At 39.7% G+C, this 15,180-nt stretch overlaps 1 long non-coding RNA gene across 1 annotated transcript; it reads left to right on the plus strand.

Moving 5' to 3' along the window:
- The first annotated feature begins 3,157 nt into the window (after window positions 1-3,157).
- Window positions 3,158-8,318, plus strand: LOC140498057 (uncharacterized). The gene is made up of 3 exons (XR_011964989.1): window positions 3,158-3,234; window positions 7,227-7,288; window positions 7,719-8,318. It is a non-coding gene; the product is annotated as an uncharacterized lncRNA (long non-coding RNA).
- The last annotated feature ends 6,862 nt before the right edge of the window (window positions 8,319-15,180 follow it).

Genomic DNA, 15,180 nt, shown 5'->3' on the forward strand with positions numbered 1-15,180 from the left:
TGAGTCAACCACAAAATGAAAGTTAGACTAAGTGTTTCCTGAGGCCACTTCTAGCTGTTTTTCTGTTCTAAAGATCCTCTTAGCTCTGACATTTGGGTTCTAAAATCTGCAATTTTGGACTCTAAGGGAAAGGTGTTTTATGTTCTAAGGTCCATGACATTTTTCAGATTCAAACTTCTAAAGTCTCTCGTATGTCTTTGTTATCTCTTTTCCATGTTCTCAGCAAGCTTCTAGCTCTGACATTCTGTAGTTCTAAGTGATAATCTGTGTGTTAATGGGAAAGAGATATCGATAATCCCACACTACCCCCATATTGTAAGTGGGTTTTAGTAATAGATTTCAGGAGACATCCCCTTTGCTGGCTCTCCCAAAGAAGTATGAGTTTTAGATTAAGTAGGTGAGGAGGGCACTGCCATGATGGACAGTGTGACTAGTAAACCAGAAAAGTCATTCTGGGGAGTTCCCTCTTATTCTTTCAGTTGACCCAAAGGTGCTTCCATTTTTGTGTCTGCATATTACTTCCTTTTCTTTCTTCAAACAGAGACATGACTCAAATTTGGGTCCATATTGGTTGCTTTGTGAAAGTTCCAAGTGGCAGAAGTGGGTTGTTTAACATTGTGCAGCTATCAGATTGGCTAATATAACAGAAAAGGAAAACGACAAATGCTGGAGATGTGTCAAAATAAGGACACTAAAGCACTGTTGGTGGAGTTGTGAACTGATCCAGCCATTCTGGAGAACAATTTGGAACTAGGCTCAAAAAGTTATGAAACTGGTCATACCGTTTGACCCAGAAATACCATTACTAGGTCAGTATCCCAAAGAGATAAAAAAGAGAAAGGAAAAAGACCTATATGTACAAAAATATTTATAGTGGCTCTTTTCATGGTGGCAAAGAATTGGAAGTTGAGGGGATGTTTAAAAATTAGAGAATGGTTGAACAAATTGTGGTATGTGATTGTGATGGAATATTATTGTGCTATGAGAAATGATGATTAGGAGAGTTTCAGAGAAAAGAACTGGGAAGACTTACATGAACTGATGCAAAGTGAAGTGAGAAGAATCAGGAGAATATTGTATACAGTAACAGTGACATTGTGTGATGACCACCTAAGAATGACTTAGCTATTCTCAGCAATACAAAGATCTAAAATAATTCCAAAGGCCTGAAGGTGAAAAACGCTAACCATCTCCAAAGAAAGAACTGGTGAAGTCTGAACACAGATGGAAGCAGACTTTAAAAAATTTTTCCTATTGTGTTTTTTTTTGTCTGTGTTTTCTTTTGCAATGTGGCTAATATTGAAATGTGTTTTGCATGACTGCCCATATATAACCTATATAAAATTGCTTACCTTCTCAAGGTGAAGGAGGCAGAGAATTTGGAACTTAAACTTTTAAAAAATGAATATTAAAAATTTTTACATGTAATTTGAAAAAATAAGATATAAAAATTTAAATAATGAAACTGCAAATGTTTCAAAAACAATTTTTCCCCTCTATTCAGCATGTGAATAGACAGATAAAGTCAAATGACTGGCTGTATGTGAAAGTAGTTGGTGAAATTCCCTGTTCTAAGCTCCCTGCCCCCACAGCTCTGACATCCCCTGTTCTAAGCCCCTCACAGCTCTGACATCCCCTTTTCTAAGCCCCTCCCAGCTCTGATATCCCCTGTTCTTATGCTCCTTTCTATACCTAACACTCTTTGTTCCCAGATCCTTTCTAGCTCAAATAATATAAAAGAGTTTCTGAAATGAAGAGCCTGGAGTTTTATAGTCTACACTTTGGTGTGACAGATAAATATTAAACCCAGCATGACTGATGCTACTAAATAAATATCTATTAGTATTTATGTAAGACTCTGTATGTGCAAAAAAGAATGGTCTAAATGTTCATCATTCTTATCATATTAAATAATCATGTGGCTAGACCTCAACAATGAGAAATTGGTTTACTGAGGGAGAAGAGAAGAGAAGAAGGGAGGAGGAAAAGGAAGTGGGATGCTGACTGGGAAAGCCTTTCGCAATCTTGACGCAGTCTGTCTTTTCCAGACTCATAATGCCTCATGCTCCTTGACAGATTTCCAGCCAAATTGTCCCACACAGATCTCTCACCTGCGTGCCTTTTCCCAGACCATCTTCCACTACTGGAATATATTTCTTCCTCATTTCCATCTCATAAAATCCCCATTTTCTTTCTAGTTTCTGTCCAATCAGCACCTCCTAATCACTGTTTTTCATGCCTCCTACCCATGTGAGTGGCTTCCCTCCTAAATACCTGTATTTAACAGCCTTATTCTTACTATTCAATCTCATCTGACTCTTTGTGACCCCATTTCGGATTTTCTTGACAAAAATACTGGAATGATTTGCCATTTCCTTCTCCAGATCATTTTACAAATGAGGAAACTGAGGCAAACAGGGTGAAGTGACTTGCCCAGGGTCACACAACTAATAAATGTCTGGAACTGGATTTCAACTCTTGAAGATGAGTCTTCCTGATTCGAAGCCCACTACACTATCCACTGCACAAACTAGATACCCACAATTACAGGTGTTCATATTATATCCCTAATAGGATTCAGATGGTTTCATTTCTGGTTTGGTTTCACTAGTATCTTGTGAGGGTACTATTCCCAGAATATAGTAGGTACATAATTTTTGTTAATTGATGGATCAGATCAAAGCATAGAGAACAACAGCTTCTGAATAACTAAAAATGAGTGTGACAAAGATGGTAATGAAGTGGTGAAATGATATTTCAGAGTAGGTGGTGATGGAAAAACAATGAGAAAAAACACGGGGGCAAAAATGGCATTAGTGGAGGGATGGTAAGAAAAGAAGGTGGACAGGTCACAGAGGGCAAGGGAGGAGGATGACAGGGGATGACTCCAGTTTTCTTTGGGTATTTTTAAGATGTCAGGAAAAATGGGGGAAGAATATCTTCAGTCATTAGAAAGGACCAATGCCCTGTGATAAATTTATGTAAGAAATTACATAAGATGGAAAGTGTATTGGAATGAAAACTTGCCATTATAATTGGAATATCCTAGTAAAATGCTTCATTTAATTTAATTAATCCTAGTTAATACTAATCAATAATTGTTACCATTTTAAAAGTGTTTTCAAAGCACTTAGCATGTTATCTCATTTGATCCTCCCAATAGCCCTGGAAGGTAAATGCTACTACTTGACAGATGAGGAAACTGAGGCTAAGCGCCCAGAGTGGCACAAATAGGTAAGTACTGGAGCCCAGATTTGAACTCCAGGTCCAGGACTCTATCCATGTGCAGACAGAATCACCTGTTGGCATTTTAAGAAGTGAAATCTCTACAAAGCACTCCATGTACTTATGAACAAGAGCCATTTTTCCACAGGTACTTATGATTCATAACTGGTCAGCCACTAGACTTGGGCCAGTATGTTATGTTTAAGGGAAGGAGAGACAAAGATTTCCTAATCTGCTAGTCTTTTGCTTGCCTTAAAGGATGAGGCAAGGCATGACTCTTTGGTTTACCTTATATAATAACTGGGTTATAGGTAGGCAAAATGGAGGGATTGGATGTGACTGCCCTTCTATTCTGAAATGGAAACATGCTAAAATAGAGTCCCTTATATCCATATGGGGAGAATATAATGCCCCTTCCTTTCTACCAGGATGGATACCATAGATGCTTCATTGGAGGGATTAAAATATTTGAAAATTAAAATATTTGTTTTGTTTCAGTATTTGATTGACATCCTGGAGAAAAGATTGGATTGTGAGTCAAAAGGCTCCCATCTTGTCCCAGGTCTGGTGTGAACTATATTCTCTTAGTTCATCTACTTCCTTCCTTTGACCTCAGTTTCTTCCTTTGTAAAATGCTAGCATTACCTTTTCCCAAAGGATTGTAAGGATTGACATAATGAACATGAAAGAATTTTATAGCTCTAAGCTATTAGCATTAATTGCATAATTATTAGCAATAATATTGCATAATTAATTGCATAATTATCGCCATTAGCCAACATCAAGCATCTTACCTGGCACTTAATATGTACTTGGTAAATGCTAGATGAATGGAATGGAATTATAAAAAGGAGACAGCTTTGTATAAAGAAAAGAGTCAAAGAAGAGTCAGGAGACACCTCGATTCCAATCCTATTTGTGGTATGAATTAGCTGTGTGACCTTGGGCAAGTTAACTAACCTCTCTGAATTTCAGTTTCCTCATTTTGAATGAGAATGACAATTTCTACTGTAATTACATCCCAGGGCTATCACCCCTTTTCTCCTTTGACATTGCCACCCTCTTAGTGCTGACCCCCATCCCTTTACACTTGGACTATGGCAAGAACTGTTGGAGGTGGGGGTGGGGCTGTCTGCCTCAAGTCTCTCCCCATTCCAGTACATCCTTTATTTAGTCATCAAAGTGATTTTTCTAATGTCCTGATCTGACCATGTCCCCCCACTATTCAATAAACTGCAATAGATTCCTCTTTCCCCCAGGATCAAATACAAAACCCCCTGCTTGACATCTATAGCCTTCATAACCTAGCCTCCTCCTTTTCTAGTCTTCTTACACCTTATTACCTTCCATGTACTTTAGATCCAGTAACTAGCCTCCTGGTTGTTCCCCAGCCAAGATGTTCCATCCCTAGGCTTCCAGCATTTTTCTGGCTTTCCCCAGTGCCCGCAACTCTCTCCCTCTGCTCTCATTACTGACTTCCCCGGCTTCCTTTAAGTACCAACTAAAATCCCACTTTCTACAGGAAGCCTTCCCCAATCACTCTTAACTTCAGTACCTTCCCTCTTAGTCATCCCCTAGTTATCCTGTATATAAATCCCTTTGTATGTATTCGTTTGCAACATTATAAAAGGATGTGTTCCATGAGGATAGAGGTGGTATGGCAAAATAGCATTTCATCTGCAAGGTCTAGTGAACTGCTAACTCACTAGTGGATAACAGTGGATTGAGATAGATAAGAACACTGATGGGATCCTCAGCTACTTTAAGAGAGGCCTTCTGTCCTCTGCTCTGCTCTGATCTCATTGGGAATTTTGGGTATAGTTCTGGTTGCCATATTTTAGGAAGGACATTGATCGAGTACAATATCCCAAGGAGAGTAATGAAGATGGTAAGAGGTCTTGAGTTCATACCACACTCATGAGGACAGTTGAAGAAACAGATATGGAGAACAGACTGGGTAGGGGAGCAGAGCTGGGAGAATACAGCTTATAAGACTATGGAGGGAAAATTAAACTTATTCTGCTTGTGCCCCAAGGACAACACTAGGAGTAAAGGGTGAGAATTTTGAACGGGCTATGTTAGATTCAATGTCAGGGGGAAATTGCTTTCTAACAAAGTGAGTCACCCAATATGGGATGGGCTGCCTTGGGAGCTAGTGAGCTGTCCCTCAGGAGGCTGGATGCCCATTTGTTGGGTGGGGCACATAGTAGGTGCTTGTCAAAGTGAATTGAATCTTTCAGGTATAAGTTTGACTTGACAGACTCCGAGTTTTTGTTTAGTCTTGTTTCCTTCTAGTTCATAGAGACTGATTTCTAAATATAAAAACAAAAACAAAAACAAAATTCCACTAGAGGACCACAGTCAGATTGCAAGACCTCAGAGAAAGATGGTGGTGTGCATGATGGGGTAGCCCCAGAAGAACTAGGCTGCTCAAGGAAATTATCCCGGATGGATGTTGTCCATTTTCGAAGAAGACCAAACTGACATCATCATGACAAAATGAAGTTTCAGTGTGTCTGACTGTGGCTGATCAGACCAATAAGCGTTCGGAATGCTTACAGATAGTGTGTATGAAATTTTGGGGTGAATACTCCAAATCTGTGCATCCCACGTTTACTTTGTGCTGTCTGGATGGCAGGTGTGACAGGGATATTAGATCATCTCTATCTTTTAGGCCATTTTCACATTTTCTGCTTCTATCCTAGCCATCATCTCCATTGGAACATTGGATTTCCACATTCAGAGTTCAGATAAGTAAGGTTTTCATCTCTCTCCAAACCAAGCCTATATGCCATATTCTGACCATCTACATTTTCATCTCCCCTTTATGTGTCATCTTCTCCCTTTAGAATTTAATCCCCTTGAGGTCAAGTATTGTCTTTTTAAAGATACAATGAGTCTTTAAACTTTACTTTTCATTTCTTTTCTCTGCATATATGCACAGACAGTGATGCATACCTGTATTTTGCTTTCTCTGTATGTCTCCCTTTTTAGATTGTTTTCTTCCTTTAGTCTCCAATTCCTCCTTGTTCTTGAAGCCTCCCTTGATCTCTTCCCTTGCCCCCAACCACACATGCTTGTCAATACTTTCTCTCTTTCTAATTTTCCATATACTAGATTTACTTCTGGAATGCTACATTTCCCTCCTCCCCCTCCACTACTCTCCCTCCTAGAATGTATAATTCTATTCCTTTTGTCTGTATATCCCAAGTTTCTAACATGGCTCCTTATATTTAGTGGGCATTTAATAAATGCTTATTGAATCTACCCATTGGATAGTTATTTCTCAGATCACACAATGAGAATGGACCCCTGCAGCCACTTAGTCTGACTCCCAAATTTTACAGATGAGGAGAAAGCTGAGATTCAAGAAGTTTGTCAAGGACACACCAGCTGTTAAGTGTTAGAGGTAGGATTTGACTCCAGAGTCCTATTGTACCTCACTGTCTCTGCATAGGTTCTGAGTCTTCATCTTTCTCTGATATTTGCCAGCTTTCTCCACTTGCCTATCCCTCTCAATGCCTCTCTGTATGCCTTTCAGTCAGTCAGCCAGTCAATCCCCTCTTCATGTAAGTTTTTATAAGCTAGACCTTCCTAGCCAACACCCTTCTCCAGTTTGGAAAGAATGATCTTACCTCTTAACACTACTCAGCCTTCTGTTCTCTCTGGCTGAAAACCCCCAAGTCCCTCAAGACATCCTCTCTCTTCCATGTTCTGTGAGCAATGCATTTCCCTCTAGCTCATGGTGCCTGAAACCACCCCCCTTCTTCTAATGAGGAGGTGGGGGGCGGCTGCCAAATGGTGTGAACAAATCTTTTGAACATCACACTCCATGGAGATGAACTGGGGGAGATCCCACTACCCTTGGCATGGTCTCTGTTCCGTCTGTCCACTGACAGCTGCCTCACTGACAATTCGAGGATTTCAAATACAGCTTGCCCCCACTCTTTTCCCCCTTTTCCCTCTACCACTCACATTTTTTTTTTTTTACCATTCCACAGGAAATGTGCAATTTGACTGGAGATGAGGAGCTAGGAAGATGAAGAGCTGACATCCCAGAAGGGTCTGTATCATGTGGGAATGCTTCTCTCAGACAGAGGAGTCTGGTCTAGGGGGTCTTCTTATGCATGATCTAGCAGGTGGGTAGGAAGATTAAAATGGAGAGACCTGGATTTGATTTATAAGATATGAATTCAAATTCAAACTCTGCTACTTTTTATCTGAGCATCCTAGGGGAAGGGGAAAGGAGTGAGCGTTTACTGTGTGCCAACACTGTACTAAGAACTTTACAAATATTATCCTATTGGATCCTCATAGCAACCTGGAGAGATAGGTGCCATTATTCTTATTTTACAGTTGAGGAAACTGAGGCAAACAGTTTAAGTCATTTGTCCAGGGTCATACAGCTAGTATCTCTAAGTTTATTCATAGATCTAGAGATGGAAGAAATCTTAGAAGCCTTCCAATCCAACCCTTTATTTTGTCTTTTACAGTTTGAGTGGCTTGTAGCCCAAGGAGATTAAACAACATGTCCAAATCACCCATGTAATTATTAACAGAACCAGAATTAAAATGCAGGACCTCTGACTTCAGACTGTTCTAACTTCAAATTCTTTTCACCATAGCTCTCCAAAGGCTCAATTTTTTAAAAGTATATTAATAGCTTTTGTTTTAATATCATCCCTATCCCCACATATTTCTCTCTCTCTCTACACAAACTAAGAATTGAATATGAGAGGAGAAAAGGTAGTTAGGCAAAAAATAGCTAAAAGAAGCGAAATCTGGAAGCATATGTTATATTCTACCTCCACATTCCCCCCACTTCTGAATATTTCTTCTCTGGCCCTAAGCTTGAACACTGGTTTTGAAACTGTTCTTAGGGGGTGGAGCCAAGATATTGGAGTAGAAGCAGGGATCTGCTACAGCTCTCTCCCTAAAGACCTCAAAAAAAGTCCTGTAAAATGACTCTAAACAAATTCTAGAGCAGCAGAAGCCACAAAAAGAAAGGCTGAAGCAAATTTCCAGCCCAAGAAAATCTGAAAGATTGACAGGAGTTGGAACATGCCTTAGGGGACTGAATCACTGTTGTCTCCTGTTGTTTCCAGACTTCTCAACCCACAAATGCCAAAGATAGCTTTGAAGGTCAGTGGGAAGGTTCTCTCTCCTGGCTGAGAGGGGAGCATTGTCTGCCTCCAGCCTTGGCCCTAGCCCCAGGGAGGAGGTGGCCACTTCTAAAGCAGAGGCTGCTTCTGGAATCCTACAGTTAACAAAGAGTTCAAAAGTCAAGCAACTGACTGGGAAAATGATAGGGAAATTGGGGTGAGGGAAGAAACACAGTATAGATTCTTACTTTCTCCATGAAGAGATATTTTCTTACATTATTGGTGATGGGAAACATCAAAACATACAGCTAGAAGACAACAAAGCTAAAGGCATCCAAAGTCTTCAAGAAAAAAATATCAGTTGGTCTCAGGTCATGGAAGAGCTCCAAAAGGATTTTGAAAATCAAGTAAGAGAAGCAGAAGACAAATGGGAAGAGAAATGAGAGTAATGCAAGAAAATCATGGAAAAGGAGTCAACAACATGCTAAAGGAAACCCCCCAAAATGCTGAAGAAAATAACAACTTTAAAATTAGACTAATCCAAATGAAAAAAGAGGTTCAAAAAGCCAGTGAGGAGAAGGATGTCTTAAAAAGCAGGATGGGTCAGTTTTCTTCATTGAAGAAAATAATTCCTTCAAAATTAGAATTGGACAAATGGAAGCTAATGACTTTATGAGAAATCAAGAAATTATAAAGCAAAATGAAAAGAATGAAAAAATAGGAGATAATGTAAAGTATGTCAATGGAAAAACAACTGACATGGAAATTACATCCAGGAGAGATAGTTTAAAAATTATTAGACTACTTGAAAGCCATTATCAAAAAAAGAGCCTAGACATCATCTTTCAAAAAATTATCACGGAAAACTGCCCTGATATTCTAGAACCAGAGGGTAAAATAGAAAAGGAAGGAATCCACCTATTGAAAGAGTTCCCAAAAGGAAAACTCCTAGGAATATTTTAGTCAAATCCCAGAGTTCTCAAGTCAAGGAGAAAATATCACAAGTAGTCAAAAAGAAACAATTTGAGTACTGTAGAAACACAATCAGGGTAGCACAAGACGTAGCAGCTTCTACAGTAAGGGATCAAAGGACTTTGAATACAATATTCCAGAGGTCAAAGGAGATAGGATTAAAACCAAGAATCACCTACCCAGCAGAACTGAGCATCACACTTCAGGAGAAAAAAGTGGAACTTCAATGAAATAGGGGACTTCCAAGCATTCTTGTTGAACAGACAAGAGCTGAATAGAAAATATGACTTTAAAATAAAAGAATCAAGAGAAGCATGAAAAGGTAAACATGTAAGAGAAACCATAAGGGACTTATTAAAGTTGAACTATTTACATTCCTACATGGAAACATGACATTTGGAACTCATGAGATCTTTTTCAGTATTAGGATAGTTGGAGGGAATTATGTATGTGTGTGTTTCTCTGTGTGGTGGGGGGAGAGAGACAGAGACAGAGAGACACAGAGAGAGCACAGGGTGAGCTGAATATGAAGGAATGTTATCTAAAAAAGAAAATTAAGTGTTGAGAGGAAGGTACTAGGAGAAAGAGAAATGGAGAAGTAGAATGTAGTAAATATTCTTACATAAAAGAAGCAACAAAGAGCTTTTACAATGGAAGGGAAGAAGGGGAAGATGAGAGGGAATAAGTGAGTCGTCCTTTCATCAGATATGGCTTCAGAAGGGAATAACACACACATTCAATTGGGTATAGAAGTCTATCTTACTCTACAGGAAAGCAGGGGGAAGGGGAAGAGAGGGGAAGAGAATAGAAAGGATAGAAGATTGGGGAAGGGATAATTGGAAGCCAATACTTTGGTAGAGGGACAGGTCAAAGGACAGAATAGAGTAAGTGGAGGGTGGGACAGGATAGAAGGAAATATAGTTAGTCTTTCACAACATGACTGTTATGGAAGTGTTTTGCATGACTACGCATGTATAAGCTGTATCAAATTGTTTGACTTCTCGATGAGGGTGAATGGGGAAAGGAGAGTATGTGGAACTCAAAGCTTTAAAAGTCAATGTTAAAAATTGTTTTTGCATACAACTAGGAAATAAGATACATAGACAGTGGGGTATACAAGAAAATCTTGTCCTACAAAAAAATAGAAGAGAAAGGGATAAGGGGTGGTGGGGATAGAAGGGAGGACAGATTGGAAGAAAGAGTAATCAGAGTACATGCTGTCCTAGGGTAAGGGGAGGGAGGAGATGGGGAGAAAATTTGAAATTCAAAATTTTGTGGAAGTGAATGTCGAAAACTGAAAATAAATAAATTAAAAAAGAAACTGTTCTTGTTGTTAATTTCAGGGATATTAATCACAACATATACAACCTTTCTGGTTCCACTAACCTTTCTTCTATATCAAGTCACAGAAGTCTTCTCATGCTTCTTTGAATTCTTCATGTTCATCATTTCTTATGGCCCTATAATATTCTATTGTATTCATATATCACAATTTAGTTAGCCATTACCCCATCACTGATCATCAGCTTTGTTTGCAATTTTTGTTGATGTTATCGTTCTATAAAGAAGGGCAGCTGGGGAAAATGCTAGTTGAAATAATGGATAGTGTGCCATGCTTTAAGTCGGGAAGACTCATCTTCCTGAGTTCAAATCTGACCTCAGACACTTATTAACTAGTGTGACCCTAGGCAAGTCACTTAACCCTATTTGTCTCACTTTCTTCATCTGTGAAATGAGCTGGAGAAGGAAATGGCAAACCACTCCAATATATTTGTAAAGAACACTCCAAATGAGGTTATAGTTTATGACTGAAAAACAATTTATGAATGATTTGTTATATGTGGATTCTTCTTCTCCTGATTATTTTGTCATTCACCTCCTTGGGGAATATACCTTGCAGTGGGATCTCTGGTTCAAAGACTGTGGACATTTCAGTGAATTTCTTAGCAAAATTCCAAATTGATTTCCAGAATTAATGACAATTCAGAACCCCATTAACAACTGATATGTGCTTATCTCTCCACAGACCTTCCAATATTAATTACTCCTATTTTTGTCATCTTTACCAATTTGCTGTGTGTAAGTTGAAATTTCAGAGTTGTTTTGATTTGTGTTTGTCTCCTTTTCATGATTTGAGGCATTTTTTCATACAATTGTAAATTGTTTGCAATTCTTTTTTTTTTTGCCTGTAATAATGGTCCACTTTCTGTACAGTTTATTGGTTAATTTCTTTTCTTTCTTTGTTTCTTAATTAATTAATTAATTTTTGACTTTCACCATTCACTTCCAAAGGTTTTGAGTTCTAAATTTTCTCCCCATCTCTCCCTTCTCCCCACTTCAAGACAATCCGATACAGGCTGTACATTTACATTCATATTAAACACATTTTCACAGTAGTCATGTAATAAAGAAGAATTAAAACCAATTTAAAAACCTACAAGAAATAAGAGACAAAAAAGAAGAGAGAGCAAATAGCATACTTGAATCTGCATTTAGCTTCTGTAGTTCTTTTCTTGGATGTGGATAGAATTTTTCATCATGGATCTTCTGGAGTTGTCTTAGATCCTTGCATTGCTAAGCAGAGATAAGTCTATCAAAGTTAATCATCAAAAAATGTTTCTGTTACTGTGCAAAATGTTCACTTCACTCAGCATCATTTCATGTAAGTCTTTCCAGGATTCTCTGAAGTCTGCCTGCTCATCATTTCTTATGTATTCCATTACATTCATATACCATAACTTGTTCAGCCATTTCATAATTGATGGGCATCCCCTCAATTTCCAATTCCTGGCCACCTCAAAGAGAGCTGCTAGAAATATTTTTGTACATGTGGGTCTTTTTTTTCCATTTGTATGATCTCTTTGGGATACAGACTTAGAAGTGGTATAACTGGGTTGTAATTTTTCTGTTAAGATTATTTGATCCTACCCTTTGGTTATTTATTCCCTGAGGAGTGGTTTTTGGTCCTATATATTTAATGAGTATTTATTAAGTACTCACCATGAGCAAAATGATGTGCTTCGTTCAAAGACAAATGGGAACCAGTCTTTGCCTTCAAGAAGTTTATTTTTATTTAACCCCTCATAGCCTCAGTTTCCTTACCTGTAAAATGAAAGGATTAAACTACATGGTCTCTAAGCTCTGAATCTGATTTTCAGAGGATGGCTCCGTTAGGAACTGTCCATGCCTCTCTCCCTAGTTTCCTTATTAAAGACTTTGGTGTTGCTGTTCCTGGAACTTCGGAACTACTCATTCTCTAAGATCAGCCTTGAACCCAAGTCTTTCTTTCCAATTTTGCTGCTGGGATCCATGTATATTGTTTATGACTGGTGTCTGACTGAAGCGACAGCACAGTATAGTGAAATTAATGGAGGATCTGAGATCAGATTCTGACTTAGAAGCTTGCTGGTAAGTCATCTAATTTCAAACTTAGCCTCAGTTTGCTCATCTGTTAAATAAGTGCATAGAAAGGTCTTTAGGGTTTAGTGGTAAGGTTGATGTCAAGGCCTAGGGGTCCTTCCTTCCACTACTTAGCTGAGAGATCTTGGTGGGATCTGAGTGAAAAGAGTATAGGTGGGGCCACTGGGGATAAATGCTATGCTGGTGTACTGGGTTCTACCATCCACTGCCATGTGGTGACCTCTTGGCTCCAGTGACACCAGGGGACCTGGCTCTTCCATGTTCGATCTGTGTGATTTTGGGTAAGTCTCTTCACATCTATGGGCCTCAGTTTTCCTATCTATAAACTAAGGGTTAGACTAGACTAGATGATCTCTAAGACTGATAAAGATGAACATCTTGAGGGCATAGATAATTTTGGTTTTCCCTTCATATCTTCTGGATCTAGCTTAATTCTTGACATATAGATGGTTCTTAACAACAACAACAACAACAAAATGCTTATTGACTGATGGATGGATTGAACCAGTCCAGCTCTATCTAACCCCTATCAGATTCTTTGACTTTTGGTTTGCTGTAAAGAGATCCGTGGTTAGCAGACAAACAAAGTACTTACTATATGCCAGCCATTGCTGGGACTGGAGGATGGAGGTAGAGAAGGCACTCTTGGAGGGGTGGGGCAGCAAGTGCAGAGTCAGATGCACATCCAGGAGAGGGATAAAGCATGGCCAGACTGGGCTCAGCTCCAAATGGAAGTTCTTAAATGGAATTTACCAGAAGAGAATTGGCAAGGCAGAGGGATGCCCCAGGCTGAAAAGATTCTAGGCATAGAGAAAAGTTCCAAGGTGAGAAATCTTGGGAGTGAAACCTGATGAATCAGAACAGAGGAGAATCAGAAGCCACCAGCAGAAGATGACCTTGGTCATACCTCAGTTCAGAGGGGCGGGGTTATCTGCCATGTATTCTGAATGCATCTTGTATGGATCCCATTAATTACATGCCATCTTCATTAGACCATGAATTCTTTGAGGACAAAGGATTGTTTGCTTGCCTATGAATTCCCAGCCCTTGTCACAGTTTCTGGGACGGTGCAGGTGCTTAATCTGTTTATTGACTGCTTGATAGAAGCCATTTCTCTCTGAGCCTCAGTTATTTCATCTATGAAATGGGAGTTTTAATGCCTGCCTCCAGGAGAGCTGTGAGGCTCAAATGAGCTAATGTCCATAAAGCATTTTGCAAACTGGTAAGTGCTGCCCAAATGTCAGCTATTATTTGTATCTGATCCCAGCAAGCTTTCCCCAAGCCCCTCTTGCTGTCGTTTCCCTTTTGAAAGGTAATCAGCCCTGAGTCCCTTCCCTCTGGGACATCTTTATCCAGCCTGGGATGCTCTCTCTGCCTTGAAAGGGCTCATTATGGCTGGACCAAAGTGAGGCAGGAAAACACACACACACACACACACACACACACACACACACACACACACACACACACACACACACACACACACACACTGGTCCCGCTTTCCATCCTCACTGTTGCTCATACAGGGGAGAAGGAGGAAGAGATCTTTTTTTTTTTTTTAATTTTTTTTCCCCTTTCCCTTGGCCTGGAGCAATTGTGCATATGCAAATGCAAGCTAGGCAGCCAGCTATTTATAGCCTAAGATCTCCCAGCACTTATCACAGCCAGTGCAGACTTTCAAAGCCAAACCCACACACGCAGTATTTTTTTTTTTCCCCAGGATATAAATTTCCCATCCCAATGCAGCCCGGGCCGTCGCACGCAACATTGATTGCCTGTTATATTACATTTATTAAGGAGTGATAACTTGTAATAATTGGATGTTAAATTAAAGAACTCTTTCCTCGTTATTGCCGTCTCAATTATAATTGTCATTTGCTGGCAGTTATGATGATATATGAGGGTTGTATTTTACCCAGCCGACCATGACCTGGTGAATAATATTCCCTGAGCTAGAGGGGCACTGATGCGCTCTCCGCCTCTTAATGCAGCCGCTCTGGAGCTGATTGGAATATTAAGTTTGGGAGCGGGAGAGCCCAGGCGGAGAGAGGCGCCCGGGTGTGGGTGCACGGCACCGCATGGCTGAGACCCTGCAGCCCCACCCGCTGCAGCCACTGCGCGCTCTCCTCCCTGGGACTTGTCCAACTCATTCCGACTTTGTTTTATGATTATAGGAATCAGCTTTATAGGGTGAGTTATAAAGTCATAAAATACCCGGGCAAGAGAGCTGCTCTGCGGTTTCATTTAAGAGTAACCAGTTATAATTAACCTTTGGACCAAAACGTCAATATACATAAGAAAGTTGGAAGTAGAATCGGTCATTGGTACTTCACTTATTTATTTTCTGGTGGTGAGTCTGGTTTGTGTGATGGGGTGGGTGTAAACAAAATTACCCAGTGAATCCATGGATTTGGTGTAGGAGGCTGGGAAAAAGTGAATTGTGGAGATTGGCGAATCACCA

The sequence above is a fragment of the Notamacropus eugenii genome, chromosome 4 (genome assembly GCF_028372415.1).
Source record: "Notamacropus eugenii isolate mMacEug1 chromosome 4, mMacEug1.pri_v2, whole genome shotgun sequence".
In the NCBI taxonomy this organism is placed as follows: domain Eukaryota; kingdom Metazoa; phylum Chordata; class Mammalia; order Diprotodontia; family Macropodidae; genus Notamacropus; species Notamacropus eugenii.